The following is an 18668-nucleotide window of genomic DNA, read 5'->3' on the forward strand; positions in this document are numbered from 1 at the left end:
TGACAGACATCTAAAATCACAATTTATGGCTTTAGCTGTAAGATAAGGTATCTTTAATATTGATACACCTGAAGAAATGGTGCTAAAGCCTATAAAGCTTCTAAGACACCTCATTTTTTTTTTAATTCAGACAAATTTAAATGATGGTCAAGTTATTTCTCTCTAGATCAATCGATTGATCCACTCCTTCAATTTACAAGGCCACCTAACCTGTTAGGGGAGTGTCAAGACAGAATGTTTATACAGTATAAAAATCCCTTAAATCCTGTGATGATTTTTCGATCTTCAGAGATTTTAAGGGAATCAGGATTGGTTGTGTCTGGATTCAGAGTTACATTCACTGTAAGGGGGAAGGGGAGGAAGGAAGGAAGGAAGGAAGGAAGAAAGGAAGAAAAAAGAGCTTCAGCTGCAGGCCTCGTGTGTGAAAAGAACACTTAAGCAACACGATGTAACTCCAAGTCAATCATACTTCTGTGAAATCACGGAACAGAACAGAACAACAGCTTTATTTGGCCAAGTGTGTATCAGTCACACAAGGAATTTGTCTATGCTGCATAAGCTCATATTGTACATATGAATGGAAAATAATGATGGGCCATCTGCTAAAATAAAGCCAGGTCATGGCACACAGTTCAAAGTAAATCAGGAAGCCTGTGACTGTGGAGTCTGTCTGGCAAGAACAAAGAATGCTTATCCACAGGAGATAGGCATGCGTAAATCTTGTAACAATCCTGGCTAATTGGAAAGCTGATAAAAGTAAAAGTTAGCCAACTTGCAGACCTCAGCTAAAAGTTAAGCCTGTAGCAAATCAAATGTGTATTAGATTATTCCTAGGGCATTCATTAGCCAAGACTTGGGAATAGGGACAGCTAGAGACCAATAGAACAAATTGTAGAATTATTACTAAGATGTTTATTAGATATTTCATATTATCTCACTTTGTCCCACCTTCTCCTTTAGTGAAAACGTATAAAACTTACTCAATCCTTTGTTCTGGGCTGTTGGCATTTTGACCAGGAGCCCTTTTCCTTTGAGTATTCCAATAAAAAGCAATCAGAAAACCTGCACCCCATATCTGGCGTCTATCATTGGCTTTGACACCAGGCGCAGACCTGAATTGGGGACAACAATAATAGTTCATAAATCATAAAATCATTAAAGTTTACTGGACCACCATAGTCTTTAAGGTATCTAATCCTATATTGTTCTTTTTTGTTACTCTATCATGTTTCTCTTAAGGTTACTGGCATCACAGCTTAAAATAGCAAGCAGTTGCAATTCCTATAACTCATATTTACCTTCCTGTAGTTGAAGTCCACTTTCCAGAGTATCTGGGGAAGAAAAGAGGGGGATTCAGCACCTCATCACTGGAATTGGAGCAACAGAAGGGCCTCCCTCAGATACCCTGGTTTGCTTTCCTTGGACTCAAATCAGGAAATAAGGAAGAAGGAAATCTACAAGCCAAAATGCCATTGATGGCTATATATATTTCATCAAATATAAGTTACAGCAGCACTGACAAAAGTGATTTATGACTGTTGCAGCCTCCCCAGTCACATGATCAAAATTCGGGTACCGGGAACCAGCATGTATTTACGATGGTTGCAGCATCCCTTGGTTCTGGGATTGTCCTCTTCAACCGGACTGGGGAGCTTCTGACAAACAAAATCAACGCAGGAAGCTAGATTCACTTAAGTGCCATGAATTGCTGAATAACTGGGGCAAAAAAGATCGCCTAACTGCCTTGCTTTGCAACAGAAATGTTCAGCTCAACTGAGGCCATAAATCAAGAATGACTTGTATATATATTCCATTATACTTAGTGGAAACTTACTCTGTTTCCCCAGGGATGAGTGCACACAGATTTGGGCTATGAAGAATACAGGTAGTCCTCATCTTACAATCACAAATGAGCCCACATTTATGTTGCTATGTGAGAAATTTGTTAAGTGAGTTTCCCCCCATTTTATGACTGTTCCTTTCACATTTGTTAAGTGAATTGCAGTTGTTAAAGTGGTAAACACAGTCGTTAAGTGAATCTGGCTTCCCCATTGACTTTGCTTGCCAGAAGATCACAAAAGATGATCACTGCAACCGTCATGAATATGAACCCATTGTCAAGCATCCAAAAGTAAATCACGTGATTGTGGGGATGATACAACGGTCATAAGTGTGAAAAACAATCATAACTCACTTTTTTCACTGCCATTATAACTGAACGGCACTAAGGGAACTGTTGTCAGTTGAGAATTGCTTGTAAATGTTCAACTATGAGTAGCTAATGTTTCCCTTTTTCAGGTAGCCTATCTTTAATGGGAGCAACCAGAAAGCTCCTCTTCCCCTCCTGGTGCCAAGACACAAGGCCTTTCCCCAGAGAAAGGAGGGTCTCTCTTCTGCCGATCCTGAAATCGATCCCTCTTTGATCCATGTGACACCAGCCCAGAATCTCTCTTGGATGCTCAAAATGTCATCCAGCGTAAAACCCCAGCGGCTGTTTTTTACCTCTCAATTTTTTCATGGCACTTTTCAGAAGTGGAATTATATCACTGCAATCCCAGATTGTCCACTTCGGCTCTAGCAGTAAATCCACTGGATTCTCGTATGTTTCCTTAGCCTGGTATCTGGCGAGACGAAAGAACAGAATAACAGAGTTGGAAGGTCATCTAGTCCAACCCACCCCCCCAACCGCCCAAGGAGGAGACCCTACACCGTTTCTGACAGATGGCAGTCCGGCCTCTTCTTGAAAGCTTCCAGTGATGAAGCTCCCACAATGTCTGAAGGCAAAGCTGTTCCATTGGTTCATTGTCCTCAGTCAGAAAATTTCTTATTTCTAGCTTGAATCTCTCCTTGATCAGTTTCCATCCATTGTTCCTTGTCTGGCCTTCAGGTGCTTTGGAAAATAGGTTGACCTCTCTCCTCTCTGTGGCGGCCCCTCAAATATTGGAACACTGTTCCAGGTGCTTGAGTATTGGATAGCTACCAGATCCAATCTGGGCTGGTCACCAGAGGTTTTGTCTTTGGAGCTTTCCGAGCCCATCCTCTCTCTCTCTCTGGCCAGAATGTGTGCACTGGGCTGTTCTAGGGCTTGTATTTCTGTGGTGCTGGTTGTGTGTGGCTTTCAGTTGTTAAGTGGGGTATTGATGGCCAGCTATCGATTCACTGATTGTCATTTTCTTGTGTTGCTCCTAAGTACCTGGTAAGCTAGTAAATCAGCACTCCTGTTGACCGACAAGGGCCCGTTTCCCAAGCTTCAGTCATTTCTCTCACTGGCTATTCAAATATGGGCACCCTGGCGACCCAGTTTAGTTTTGGGCTCCCTATTCTTGCAAAGTCTTGTGAATCTCTTGGTCAAAAAAAATGGATGGTATCTTATCAAATGACTGATGACTGATATGGGTGAGGTAGGTAATCAATTAGAAGATGGAGATAACATTCAAACTGATCTTGATGAATTAAAGGTAATGCAATGAAATGTAATAGAGATGAATGCACTTACAAGTAACCTTCAATTCATGACTATTTGTTAGCAAGCGGTTACAACGGCTCGCAAAAAACTGGCTTACAACCATTTTCACACTTAACATCTGTCACAGTGTCCCTGTAATCACAATTCGGGTGCTTGGCAACCGGCATGTATTTACGATAGTTGCATTACTTGGAACAACTTACATCCTGTAATAATAACTTTAAAACCATCAAACATCTGTCCCTTCTTGGGAAGGATTCAGTAGGTGGGTAAAAAGGCCAAATTCAATCTAAACCTCTGGGTGAGTGTGTAACGAACTAAAATTGATCATATCAAATATTGCTAGTTATATTGTGTTGAAGTTATCAGATGAAATATCTAAAAAGCGCTGAAATACAGTACGTTATCTTTAGATTAAAATACTTTTAAATACAATCAGAACTTTCCAAAATAGGAAAACTGCTGGAGGATCTGCCAATCTCTGAGACTGTAAAGAAAACGGTGGATTCACTTACTTCTTCAAGATGCTTCCAATGTCCTAAAAAATAAAGAGACAAAGCACTGAAAGGAGCCATTTCCTACACAGAAAATTAAATTCTTACATTCACAAAATAAATGAGCGAAACATCTGGACAACCAGGCACTAACAGACATATAAAGTACTTCAATTTTTTTTAAAAAAAATCCGTTGCTCTTTTTTTCCCACTGTTCAACCTCTTTTAGAGATAAACTGTTTTTACTTTCTTGTCTAAGAAAAATTATACCCCAGTTGTATCCAACGCAATTACAGAATATATCTACATATCTGTCTCTGTCTCTCTTTCTGTCTCTGTCTCTGTCTCTCTCTCTTTCTCTCTCTCTCTCTCTCTTGAGAGAGAGAGAGTAGCAAAAAGAAAAGACTATTTGAAAAACAAAACAGTGCATCAATAGGATAAAAAAATCCCCTGCATTTCTGCTTCCAGAATCAAAGCACTTTGGAAAATCCAAGTGGTTATAATACTTCGTAGAAGGTCATCAGTGTTGGGGTTCTCCTTGGCCTGGAGATTAAGGGGAAGGGATAACCCTACAAAGAACACAATGTATAGGGATAGGAACCCTAAGCAGGCATTTTTAAAATCATGAAGAATAGGGAGACAGTGACCAGCATTTTGAATTCTTGCTTTTTGCATGGCCTGCTTTTTCTGAATTATATTAGCTATTACAGGTAGTCCTTGACTAAATAGCTCATTTAGTGACCGTTCGAAGTTACCACGGGACTGAAAAAACTGGCCTATGACCATTTTTCACACTTAAAAAAAGTTGCAGCATCCAGCATGGTTGCATGATCAAAACTCAGCCGCTTGACAAAGGATTCCTATTTATGATGGTTGTAGCTTCCCAGGGGTCCTAAGTGATCACCATTTGTGACCTGACAAGCAAAGTCAGTGGGGATTCATTTAACAACCGTGTTACTAACTTAAACACTGCAGGGATTCACTTAACAAAAGTGGCAAGCAAGAAAGGTTGTAAAATGGGCAAAATTCAGTTAACAAGTTTCACTTAGCAACAGAAATTTCGGGCCCAAGTCGAGGACTACCTGTAGCCTTCATACCATCCAGTTTCCTTTTCACAGAAAGAGTCAAAAAGATTGCTAAATAAAGAGTTGAAAGAAATATTTTGAACTTTGTTGAGTACCGCCAGAATCTTACATGGACAGGCATGGAAAGATATATCTTTGCAAAGCGCTGAGAAAGCGGCAAATTAACACATAGAGGTAGATTATAGACCCAAGAGAGAAATGAAATTTTAATGGAAGACTAGGAAGTTGGTGGGAAGGTAACAATGTTCTGTGCGCCTCCAGAGTTTGGTCACGGCCTGTTTTATGAGCTGACACCAGCCACATGACCATGAAGACGTCTTCGGACAGGAGAGCGCTGGCTCTTCGGCTTTGAAACAGAGATGAGCACCGCCCCCTAGAGCCGGAAACGACTAGCACGGATGTGCGTGGGGAACCTTTACCTTTATTTATTTATTTTATTTATTTGATTTGTCAATTGTTTACAAGATAATAAGTACAAGTGTATACATAGTTGTGAATATATGAAATGGGTACATATAAGAAAAATAAAAAGAATAAGAGAAACAATAGGACAGGGACGGTAGGCACGTTGGTGCGCTTATGCACGCCCCTACAGACCTCTTAGGAAAGGGGTGAGGTCAATAGTAGACAGTCTAAGGTTAAAGTTTTTGGGGTTTGGGAAGAGACTACAGAGTCGGGTAGAGTATTCCAGACATTGACCACTCTATTGCTGAAGTCGTATTTCCTGCAATCAAGTTTGGTGCGGTTTACTTTGAGTTTGTATCTGTTGTGTGCTCTTGTGTTGTTATGGTTAAAGCTGAAGTATTCATTGACAGGTAGGACATTGCAATGTATGATTTTATATACCATGCTTAAGTCGGACCGAAGACGGCGTAATTCGAGGTTTTCTAGTTTTAGAATTTCGAGTCTGGTGGCATAAGGTATTCTATAACGGGTAGAAGAGTGGAGAACTCTTCTTGTGAAATACTTCTGGACTTTCTCAATTGTGTTAATATCACATACGTGATAAGGATTCCAGACTGATTAACTGTATTCGAGTATTGGTCTAGCAAATGTTTTGTATGCTCTAGTTAGTAGTGTGATATTACCAGAGAAAAAGCTAACGAAGGATTAGGTTAACAACTCTTAATGCCTTTTTGGCTATGTAGTTGCAGTGGGCTCTAGCACTTAGATCATTAGAGGTGAGTATTCCAAGGTCCTTTACAGAGCTTGGGTCATCAACAAGATCTTGACTATTCAGCTTGTATTTTATTTTCTGATTTTTTTTACCAATATGTAAGACAGAGCATTTATTTGTTGAGATTTGGAGTTGCCATATGTTAGACCATTCAGATACATAGTCTAGATCTTTTTGTAGGGTAGTAGTATTGTCTGTGGTATTGAACAGCTTTACATCATCAGCGAAGAGAACGCAATTGCTCTTGATATGATCACAAAGGTCGCTTATGTAGATTATGAAGAGAGTTGGTCCTAGAACACTGCCTTGGGGAACACCACTATTGACAGGTACTGGATTTGATAGGGCGTTCCCAATTTTGACCATTTGTTGTCTGTTTGACAGGAATGCTTCTATCCAGTTATTCAGTTGTCCAGATATACCATAAGATTTTATTTTTAGGAGTAGTTTGTCGTGTACCACTGAATCAAAGGCTTTGCAGAAGTCTATGTAGATTGCGTCTATTGCTTTGCCCTGGTCGAGTTGTGTAGTCCATATGTTTTTGCAGTGTAAGAGTTGCAGATTACAGGATAGTTTTTTTCTGAAACCAAATTGTTTATTGGAGAGTAGGTTGTTTGTCTCTAAATGGAGGATGATGGATTGGTTAATAATTGATTCCATGACTTTACAGGTGACGCAGCATAAGGAGATTGGTCTGTAATTTTCAACTAGGCTTGGGTCTCCCTTTTTGAAGATGGGGATGACTGTGGCTTGTAACCATAGGTTGGGCAAGGAGCTGGTTCTGAAAGATTTTTCAAAGATTATGCTTAGAGGTTTGGCTATGGCAGCGGATAGTTTTCTTAAGAAGTAGGCACATATTCCATCCGGTCCAATAGATAGAGATGGTTTTAGGTTGCGTAGTGCTTTTTCAACGTTGTCTACTGTAAAATCGATATGTATTAGATCATTATTGTTGTCTGTGGTACGGCTAGGAAACATTGGGCATGATCCATTACTGTTTACAAACACTGAGCGAAGAATGTGTTAAAGATGTTGGCTTTAATGGTGTCGCGCTGCAGTCTTTACCATCAGGTCCTATCAAGGAGGGATGGACCTTGAGTCTTTTAGTTTGTTGTTTACAAAATTGTAAAAGCACGGGTGGAATTGGTGCTTGAAGGTTTTCCTCTTGTTTAATGTGGTAATTGGTGCATTCGGTCTTTATCTGGTGGCATAAATTTTTGTATCGGTTTTTGAAATTAGCGTGACCAGATTTGTTTTTCCGCCAGAGTGATCTCTTTTTGGATTGAAGTTTCCTTATTGATATGGGTAATCTGCTTTTTTGTTTTGTTTTTGGAGTTGTTGTTGGAACATATAGTTTGATGACTCTTTTGACTTCAAGTAAAAATATGTTGTAATGGTCTTCAACAGTATTGCATCCAGTGAATAGAGATTGCCAATCGAGGGATGAGAGATCGTTATCTATAAGATCATAGTTGCCTTTTTTGAAGTTACAACTAGGGATGACATCGTTGTGGTGATTTTTGTGTGGACGTATGTTGAGGCAAAAGTCAATCATATTGTGGTCACTACTGGAAAAGGGTTCTTTGGTTTGTATTCGGTAAATTAAATTCAAACTATTGCAGAAGATGAGATCGAGGCAGTTGTTCAGTCTAGTGTTGTTGGTTACTAGTTGTTCAAGACCTAGATTTGTAATAGCATTGTAGAAGGTTGTGTGTATGATTTCAGTTGTACAATTATTTAGGGTCCAGTCAATATGAGGTAGATTGAAATCTCCAAGAAAGATAAAAGGGTATGGGCAGGATGTAGCCCATGTTAGTAATGTATTTAGCTTGTTTACATGTTCGATGTCATAATCAGGTGCTCTGTAACATAGTAAGAATCGAATTGTGATATTTAAGGATAGTTCACAGATGATGGTTTCAGGAAGGGCAAGCTCCTGGTAACTTGGATATTTTTAGATGTAAGGATTTTTATAGAATATAGCAACACCACCTCCTCGACGATTTTCACGATCTGATCGGTAAACATGATAGTCTCTTACTGTGGTAATGGAGTCGGGGAGAGATGCATTGAGCCATGTTTCACAGACAAATATAATGTCGAAGTTAGCCATATTTAAGAGGATGAGAAATTCAGGTATTTTATTCACGAGGCTTCTTGCATTGAGTAGTTTGCATTTAAGTCCGGCAGCAGTTGGGATTGAGGTAGTTGGGCGTGCGTGCCTAGTCTTGGGTGATGGTGGGTGGTGGGTAGTTTTGGGTGATGGTGGGTGGTGGTAGGTGGTTGAGGTAGGGTGGTGGTTGAGGGTAAAAGTTGGGTATTGGGTTGCGTGTCTTATTTTGATACAGTCAGCATGGTAGTCAATGTACAGGTCCTTCTCTCCATTGTCTAGACGGGTTTTGAGTTCGATGCGGAGTGCACGGGAGCGGGCACGTTGCTGTATGGTTAAGTCAGGGCGCAACGGAGGTTTTGTGGTTGGTGTTGGTTTTGGCGAGTGAGTTTATAGTGTAAATGAGTTTACGTTTGCTTGATTCATTTTTTGCAAATGATCCTGCACAAGCGTGGGGCCACAGAGCCGTCTCTATTTTTGAGCTCTCGGTCAATGCGGAAATGTCAAGTATTTCATCACCGGAGATGGTTGATGCTTGGTAATCTCTGATGATGTTTCGGACAGTTGTGATGTCATCATTGACAATGCTGTCTTCTAGTCCAAATAAGATGGCGTTTGGGCGTTTCGTTCACGCTCAACAGCTTCTCTGATGAGGATTGGGATATCAATATTTGTCTGGGTTGCGTTTATTTGTGGATTGGGTTTTGGATTGGATTGTGGTTGTTGGGTGGAGATGTGGTTTGTGGCTATTTGATGTTCAGGTTTTTGTGTTGTGTCTTTTTTTTCAAGGTTGGTTATTCTTTCTTTACTAAGGCGTCCAGGGATGCTAATATGGTGTTGAGGGATGTTTTAATGGTTTCGATGGTTGAGGATGTTTCAATGGTTTCAATGTTTGGGGATGTTTTGATGGTTTCGGCGGTATCATCTCTTTTAGACAGATCTAGTTTGGATATGCATAATTTGCAGAAATATGAAACTCATTGGATGATTCTAGGTATCGAATCATTTGCTCAGGTAATCCCAAGCAGTCATGGTGGGTGTATTTTTACACAGAGAACATTTGATGGAGTATTTATTATCTTTTAGATTTTTGCAGCATTTAAGGCATGTGCAGGAGTCTTGTAGTTCATTGGTGGGGATTGTCTTCTCATTGAGTTGTGGTTTGAGGTAGGATTTTCTTTTTGGCATGGTAATATTGGTAAAATAGTACGTTGATTGAATTAATTAAATGAACAATTTAGGGTAATCTATATAGTCAATATTACATCAAACAATATCAAACAATCTATTGTAGTAATCTCTCAAGTCAGATAATATTTCTAAGCAACAATCAGCCTAGTCAATTAATTACTCTAATCACTAGTCAATTATTTACACTAATCATTACTCACACTGTTCATTTAAATCCACTAAATCAAAGATATTACTATTCAATTAAATTGCATGAATTTTGGTCTTTTAAACTAGTCAGTAATCATACTATTTGTACTAAACACTCTAATCACACTAATCAGTTAAAAAACAATAAATCAATTAAACCATTAATAAAATATTTTATAGAAATTGATTATCTAATCGTTGGTATATGTGATGAGGTAGAAAAGTTGTAAGTTTTGAGGTGATGAGGTAGTATTAGGAGTCTTCTTTGTCTGCGGGGCTCGTCCTAGTTAAAATGGCGTACCCCTCCACTCTTATTTAAGGGCTTTTAGATCGTGAGGAAGGGATTACCGTCCTCGGAGCTCTTCAATTTCTTCAAGGGATGGAGAACGTGGCTACCAGAATCGCCCTTTCTCTGGATTCACACGGGACTTAGAACCAGAAGGAAACCTCTCCGGAGCGACCCACAACAGGGAGACCGAATTGGGAGAGAAAGTTGGAGCGCTCTCACCCAGCGATCCTCCCGGCCGGCGCTTCTTGGGTTTTCTTCCTTCTCTCCAGTCCCCGGGAGCTCACGGCGCAGTTGCAGCGGCGGACACAAGAGTCGGAGACGGCAGCTTTAGTGAGGACCGGAGCGAAGCGGCAGCAGCGGCAGCGGCGTCTCCTCCGTCTTTTTCTTTCCTCGCTGCCCGTCGTCTCCCTCAAGTTTTCAGCAGATCGCTCGATCTCCTTACCCGACAAAGGAAAGCGGCGGTCACAAGAGTCGAAGACGGCAGCTTAAGCGGGGACCGAGCGGCGGCGGCAGCGGTAGCGGCGTCTCCTCCGTCTTTTTCCTTCTCTCGCTGCCCGCTGCTTTTCCAGCAGATCTCTCGATCTCCTTACCCGACAAAGGAAGGTTGCTCAGAACGGGATTCCTGGACCCTGGCAGGATCTTCTTATTCCAGATGGCTGGCTGCCTTTGTCCGAGTCCTTACGCTGCTACTTGTGGATCCCGAGGACCTAATCTGTGAATTTTGTTACTTTGTTACTTCTATTCCTGCATCTATGTATTTTTGTTACTTTTGTAACTTATATTCCTGTTGATACTGGTGCTTTTCTCTCCTACGGGCTCACAGCGGCGTGACTATGCAGCTGCCTTGGTCGCCATCTTGACCTCTTGTCCATCTTGACCTTATGAAGTTTTAAAATATAGAAAGACTGGGCTGGAACTTGCAGTACTGTGAAAAATGATTTTAATTTGCTAATAATATTGACTATTGGAAGAAACTATATAAAGAAAAATGGACCTTTTGATCATTTGACAATCAGTTGTTATACCTTCTACTTCCTTTTAATGCTGGAACCTAGAGCTGGGATGCCACCTACTGGAGAAAAAAGATACTGTACTACTACCTGGTTGGAAAAGACCTTTGACAGGAAGCCAGAGTTGATAAAAAGAAGGGAAACCAAGTGAAAGGTAAACAACCACCTGGAAGGCTGTCTTTTTGGTTTGTGTTCTACATCTATTTGCTTTCTAGCTGTTTGGGAGTAACTGGTGAGCCTTTTGAGGATCTTCAAAATAGTGTAGATTATAAACAATAGGAATTGCCCTCGAAACTGAACATTGGGCTGTGAATTATTTATTTATTTTATTTATTTTGGTCAATTGCTTACAAGATAATAGGTATAAGTAAAAACATAGTTATTAATACATGGATACATATAAGAAAAAGAAAAAGAAAAGAAATTGTTTACAAGATAATATAAGTGTATACATAGTTGTGAATACATGAAATGGGTACATATAAGAAAAATAAAAGAAGAATAAGAGAAACAATAGGACAGGGACGGTAGGCACGTTCATGCGCTTATGCATGCCCCCTACAGACCTCTTAGGAAAGGGGTGAGGTCAATAGTAGACAGTCTAAGGTTAAAGGTTTTTGGGGTTTGGGGAAGAAACCACAGTCAGGTTTGCAGGTGTTGTTATGGTTGAAGCTGAAGTATTCATTGAGAGGTAGGACATTGCAATGTATGATTTTATATACTAAGATCGGACTGAAGGCGGCATAGTTCTATGTTTTCTAGGTCTAGAATTTCGAGTCTGGTGGCATAAGGGATTCTGCAAGGAGTAGAGGAGTAGAGAACTCTTCTTGTGAAATATTTCTGGACTTTCTCAACTGTGTTAATATCAGATACATAATGTGGGTTCGATTGATGAGCTGTATTTGAGTATTGGTTTAGCAAATGTTTTGTATGCTCTAGTTATTAGTGTAATATTACCAGAGAAAAAGCTACATAGGATTAGGTTAACAACTCTTAACGCCTTTTTGACTATGTAGTTACAGTGGGCTCTAGCACTTAGATCATTAGAGATAAGTATTCCAAGATCATTGACAGAGTTTGGATCATCAACAAGGTCTTGAGTATTCAGCCTCTATTTTATTTTCTGATTTGTTTTTGCCAATATGTAGGACAGAGCATTTATTTGTTGAGATTTGAAGTTGCCATTTGTTTGACCATTCTGATACATAGTCAAGGTCTTTTTGAAAGGTAGCAGTATTGTTGGTGGTGTTGAATAGCTTTACATCATCAGCGAAGAGAACGCAGTTGCTCTTAATATGATCACAGAGGTCATTTATGTAGAGTATGAAGAGAGTTGGTCCTGCCTTGGGGGACACCACTGTTGACAGATACAGAATTTGATAGGACACTCCCAATTTTGACCATTTGTTGTCTGTTTGCCAGGAATGCTTCTATCCAGTTAAGCAGTTGTCCAGAGATACCATAGGATTTTATTTTTAGGAGTAGTTTGTCGTGTACCACAGAATCAAAGGCTCTACAGAAGTCTATGTAGATTGTGTCTATTGCTTTGCCTGATCGAGTTGTGTCGTCCATATGTTTTTGCAGTGGAACATGAGAATTAATGAGACACGAGGAAATCTGGTGGGCCATTCTGCATTACAAATACTGTTTGATAGATCATCTTACGAGGTGAAAGAAGAAAAGTTCTTTTTTACAAATTTGGATAACTCAAAGGGAATAAATTGGCAGATTTTGAGGAGTATAAAAATTGTGGATTCTGAGGAGCAAATTCTGACCTGAGCAAATCCTTCTAATATTTCTGGACAATTGGGGCATTGGGATTTTGGTGGAACATTGAGTAACTTCAATCACCCAGATGTTCATCATTAAAAGAGGACAATTATGTTAAACTGATTAAGCAAACCAGAAAAGAATTGGAATTATGGGCCAAATTGAAACTGTCTATATTAGGAAGAATAGCAACATTGAAAATGAATACTTTACCAAAACTAATATATCTATTCCAAATGATTCCAATTAAATTAGGGAAAACTTTTTTTACAGAACTAAATAAAATGACATCCAAGTTTGTCTGGTTGGGCAAGCGGCCACGTATTAAAATGAAACTATTACAAGATAATAGGAGCAGAGGCGGTCTTGGACTACCAGAATGGGGGCTTTATTACCAGGCAGCAGTGCTGAGTTGGATTAAGGATTGGGTTAAATTAAGAGACAAGAGAATCTTCACATTAGAAGGATATGACCTCTTGATAGGTTGGCATTCATTTTTGTGAGAAAACAAAAGTAATATACATACCTATTTCAATCAACACCTAAGAAGAGACTCATTGATTACAATTTGGAAAAAAATCAAAGGTAAACACTATATGGAAATCCCACGATGGCTGTCAACCATGGAAGCCATAATACATCCAAATAGATTAGACCTACGGAAAATGGTAAGCTATGAAGAACTATTAGATAGTCAAACCAAGAACTGAAGGAAAATGGAATTATAATCGATTGGTGGCCATATTTGCAAATTCAAAATAAATATAAAAAAGACTCTAAAGATTCTGGATTTGACAAAGGGCAGAACCAATTAGATAAAATATTAATGGGACCGGAACAAAAACTTATAACTAAAATATATAAATATTTATTAGATTTTAAAATGGAAGAGGAAATAGCCAAAAGTACAATGATTGCATGGGCAAAGAATTTTGGATACACTATAGAATTAGAGGAATGGGAGAAAATATGGAACATAAATTATAAGTTAACGGTATCTGCAGCATACAAACAAAATATATATAAAATGTTTTATAGATGGTATTTAGCTCCAACGAGATTGGCAAAAATCTACTTCAACATGAGTCCCAAATGTTGGAAGTGCAAAAAAGTTGATGGTACATTTTATCACATGTGGTGGATGTGCCCCGAGGCCAGGACATACTGGATTCAAATTAAAAATTGGTTAAAAGAGATCACTGGCTATCAGATTGAGCTCAGACCAGAATCCTTCCTTTTAGGAATCATCAAAGAAAGATTACTGAAAGAAGTAAAATACTTAGTGTTACATATTACAACAGCCGCCAGAATAGCCTTTGCGCAGGTATGGAAAACACCAAATACCCCCAATGAAGAACTAATAATACACAAAGTAACAAAGGGCTGAGATGAATATGCTAACAATGAAATTTAAAGAAAAAGACGAGTTTTAATTCTTTACAATTTGGAACAATTGGTATAAATGGCTAACAAACAGAACCAAGAAGTGAGGCAAAAATGTTAATTGAAACAATCCTTAAGAAAGTAAAATAAAATTTTGTAAATTATATAAAGATATAAGAATAGTAATTATAGCTAAAGATATTATTTAGTAGTAGACAAATGCAATATAATGTATTATGATATTTAAACCAAAATCCTGTATAGATGCCAAGAACGTTGTTGATACCATGATGTTTTACGAGGTGAAAAAAGAAAATTAATAAAAATATATTTTGAAAAATGTTTTCAATTTGCTGATAATATGGTTTGACTATTGGAAGAAACTATATAAAGAAAAATGGACCTTTTGATCATTTGACAATCAGCTGTTATACCTTCTACTTCCTTTTAATGCTGGAACCTAGAGCTGGGATGCCACCTACTGGAGAAAAAAGATACTATACTACTACCTGGTTGGAAAAGACCTTTGACAGGAAGCCAGAATTGATAAAAAGAAGGGAAACCAAGTGAAAGGTAAACAACCACCTGGAGGGCTGTCTTTTTGGTTTGTGTTCTACATCTATTTGCTTTCTGGCTGTTTGGGAGTAACTGGTGAGCCTTTTGAGGATCTTCAAAGTAGTGTAGATTATAAACAACAGGAATTGCCCTCGAAACTGAACATTGGACTGTGAATTAATGAGACATGAGGAAATCTGGTGGGCCATTCTGCATTACAAATACTGATCATCTTACGAGGTGAAGGAAGAAAAGTCCTCTTTTATAAATTTGGATCACTCCCTTCCCTTCCGGGAAAGCCTCCTCCGCAGGGATCACCGAGTGGCCCTCGTGCTCTTTGGATCGGTCGCAGACCACGCAGATGAGGGTCTCGTGGTCCTTACAAAAGAGCTTGAGGGGCTCCCGGTGCTTCGGGCAGAAGCTCCCCCTTCCTCCTCCGGATGACGGCTGCATCCCCTGGCCACTTAAGCCACCCGCGCCAGCTGCCGGTTGGGGAGGACGATGCGGGGCGCGAAGGTCTGTCTGCACTCGGGACAGGAAGCCTCCGATTCCGACGTCCCCCAACTGCAGGTCAGGCAGCCCCGGCAGAAGTTGTGGCCGCACTCTGGGATGAGCACGGGGTCCTGGAAAAGGTCCAGGAAACCCTCCGAAGACGCTCCGGCCGCCATCGCCGCCTCCAAAAGGAAAGAGAAAGTTTAGTTTCGCTTCTTTTCCTCCAAATCAGGTGACGCCCTTTGGACTCCGCCCAGGCGGGAAACCGAAGTGAATGGTTGTTGCTCTTGCGATGCTCTTCGCTGGCTTCTTAAAGAAGAACTGCAGTGTTTTAAAAAGAACAAATTGGAGAGGAGGAAAAATTCGCGGGACGGACCTCGATCCATTATTATTGGCCCAACCAGCTCGTTAAAGGGAAAATTGTTTTAAAAACTGGAGAGAAGCAAATCCTTCAGACGAATCCTAATCTATTACAATTGACCCCAGCATCCTGTTAAAGAGGGGGAAAAAACTTTTTAAAAACTGGAGAGATGCCCCACCCCATCAATTATTGATCCAAACATTCTGCAAAAGGAGAGGTGGGGAAGTGTGGCCCCTTTATATGACTTGTGGATTTCAAGTGGGGTCTCCTGTTTGATCAGGGGGCTAAGACTAGAAGACCTCCAAGGCCCCTTCCAGCTCTAGTCTGATTGATTGACTGATTGATTGATTGTCTTCAACTCCCAGATTTCGTGAGCCAGGTGGTTCAGAAATATTGGAAGTTGAACTCTGCAAATTATAAAAGGGCCACCGTTCCCCTCCCCTCCCCGTTAAAGGAAAAGTTTGAAAAATCCGGGGGAGAAAGAAACATCCATGGGACGGATTCCCGATCAATTATTCTTGATCCAACCAGCTTATTAAAGGGGAAAATGCTTTTAAATAACTAGGAAGAAGGAAAGATGTTATGGGACCAGAGAGAGCAAACTTGGAATGAGAGAAACAGTAAGAAGCCCTTGATAAAAGCCCAAATCTAATGCTGCAACGGATGGGATGTCTCAGAGATAAAGGGGAACAAGGGGGAGAAATTAAACTCTTTTCGGTCACTTTTAATACGAATATCCGGCAGAGGAAGAACTGCCTGGACTGCCCCCTTCCCAGCCAGCCAATCAGGAAATGGATCAGGAAAAGCTCTAAAACTGGCCAAAAGTCATGGAGAAGAGGCAGCCTGGGTCAGTCCGTACAAGGGAGACGCAGAAGGCTATCTTGTATTTATTTATTTATTTATTTATTTGATTTGCCAATTGTTTACAAGATAATAAGTATAAGTGTATACATAGTTGTGAATACATGAAATGGGTACATATAAGAAAAATAAGAGAAGAATAAGAGAAACAATAGGACAGGGACGGTAGGCACGTTGGTGCACTTATGCACGCCCCTACAGACCTCTTAGGAAAGGGTGAGGTCAATAGTAGACAGTCTAAGGTTAAAGTTTTTGGGGTTTGGGGAAGAAACTACAGAGTCGGGTAGAGTATTCCAGACATTGACCACTCTATTGCTGAAGTCGTATTTCCTGCAATCAAGTTTGGTGCGGTTAACTTTGAGTTTGTATCTATTGTGTGCTCTTGTGTTGTTATGGTTGAAGCTGAAGTATTCATTGACAGGTAGGACATTGCAATGTATGATTTTATATACCATGCTTAAATCAGACCGAAGACGGCGTAATTCAAGGTTTTCTAGTTCTAGAATTTCAAGTCTGGTGGCATAAGGTATTCTACAACGAGTAGAGGAGTGGAGAACTCTTCTTGTGAAATATTTCTGGACTTTCTCAATTGTGCTAATATCAGATACGTAATGTGGGTTCCAGACTGATGAACTGTATTCGAGTATTGGTCTAGCAATGTTTTGTATGCTCTGGTTAGTAGTGTGATATTACCAGAGAAAAAGCTACGTAGGATTAGGTTAACAACTCTTAATGCCTTTTTGGCTATGTAGTTGCAGTGGGCTCTAGCACTTAGATCATTAGAGGTGAGTATTCCAAGGTCCTTTACAGAGCTTGGGTCATCAACAAGATCTTGACTATTCAGCTTGTATTTTATTTTCTGATTTTTTTTTGCCAATATGTAAGACAGAGCATTTATTTGTTGAGATTTGAAGTTGCCATTTGTTTGACCATTCTGATACATAGTCAAGATCTTTTTGTAGGGTAGCAGTATTGTCTGTGGTATTGAACAGCTTTACATCATCAGCGAAAAGAACGCAATTGCTCTTAATATGATCACAGAGGTCATTTATGTAGAGTATGAAGAGAGTTGGTCCTAGAACACTGCCTTGGGGGACACCACTATTGACAGGTACAGAATTTGATAGGACGCTCCCAATTTTGACCATTTGTTGTCTGTTTGCCAGGAATGCTTCTATCCAGTTATTCAGTTGTCCAGAGATACCATAGGATTTTATTTTTAGGAGTAGTTTGTCGTGTACCACTGAATCAAAGGCTTTACAGAAGTCTATGTAGATTGCGTCTATTGCTTTGCCCTGGTCAAGTTGTGTCGTCCATATGTTTTTGCAGTGTAAGAGTTGCAGATTACAGGATAGTTTTTTTCTGAAACCAAATTGTTTATTGGAGAGTAGCTGGTTTGTCTCTAAGTGGAGGATGATGGATTGGTTAATAATTGATTCCATGACTTTACAGGTGACGCAGCATAAGGAGATTGGTCTGTAATTTTCAACTAGGCTTGGGTCTCCTTTTTGAAGATGGGGATGACTGTGGCTTGTAACCATAGGTTAGGCAAGGAGCTGGTCCTGAAAGATTTTTCAAAGATTATGCTTAGAGGTTTGGCTATGGCAGTGGATAGCTTTTTAAGAAGTAGGCACATATTCCATCAGGTCCAATAAATAGAGATGGTTTTAGATTGCGTAGTGCTTTTTCAACATTGTCTTCTGTAAAATCGATATGTATTAGATCATTGTTGTTATCTGTGGTACGGCTAGGAAATACTGGGCATGATCCATTGCTGTTTACAAATACTGAGCTGAAGAATGTGTTAAAGATGTTGGCTTTAGTGGTGTCGTCATGCAGTCTTTACCATCAGGTCCTATCAAGGATGGGATAGACCTTGAGTCTTTTAGTTTGTTGTTTACAAAATTGTAAAAAGCACGGGTGGAATTGGTGCTTAGAAGGTTTTCCTCTTGTTTAATGTGATAATTGATGCATTCGGCTTTATCTGGTGGCATAAATTTTTGTATCGGCTTTTGAAATTGGCAACGTGACCAGATTTGTTTTTCCTCCAGAGTGATCTCTTTTTGGATTGAAGTTTCCTTATTGTTATGGGTAATCTGCTTTTTTGTTTTGTTTTGGGAGTTGTTGTTGGTACATATAGTTTGATGACTCTTTTGACTTCAAGTAAAAATATGTTGTAATGGTCTTCAACAGTATTGCATCCAGTGAATAGAGATTGCCAATCAAGGGATGAGA

General features: G+C 39.8%; 1 pseudogene across 1 annotated transcript; it reads right to left on the reverse strand.

Annotated features, from left to right (window-relative positions):
• Window positions 1–205: 205 nt before the first annotated feature.
• Window positions 206–15634, reverse strand: LOC113428792 (zinc finger protein RFP-like; annotated as a pseudogene). The gene is made up of 4 exons (XR_015747089.1): window positions 14957–15634; window positions 1299–1331; window positions 981–1112; window positions 206–340 (listed from the first exon to the last, which is right to left on the reverse strand). The product of XR_015747089.1 is annotated as a zinc finger protein RFP-like (transcript).
• Between the last annotated feature and the right edge of the window lie 3034 nt (window positions 15635–18668).

This window comes from Notechis scutatus, chromosome 2 (assembly GCF_049901735.1).
Source record: "Notechis scutatus isolate UNSWTSFEM ecotype Mainland chromosome 2, rNotScu1.2, whole genome shotgun sequence".
NCBI classification, from domain to species: domain Eukaryota; kingdom Metazoa; phylum Chordata; class Lepidosauria; order Squamata; family Elapidae; genus Notechis; species Notechis scutatus.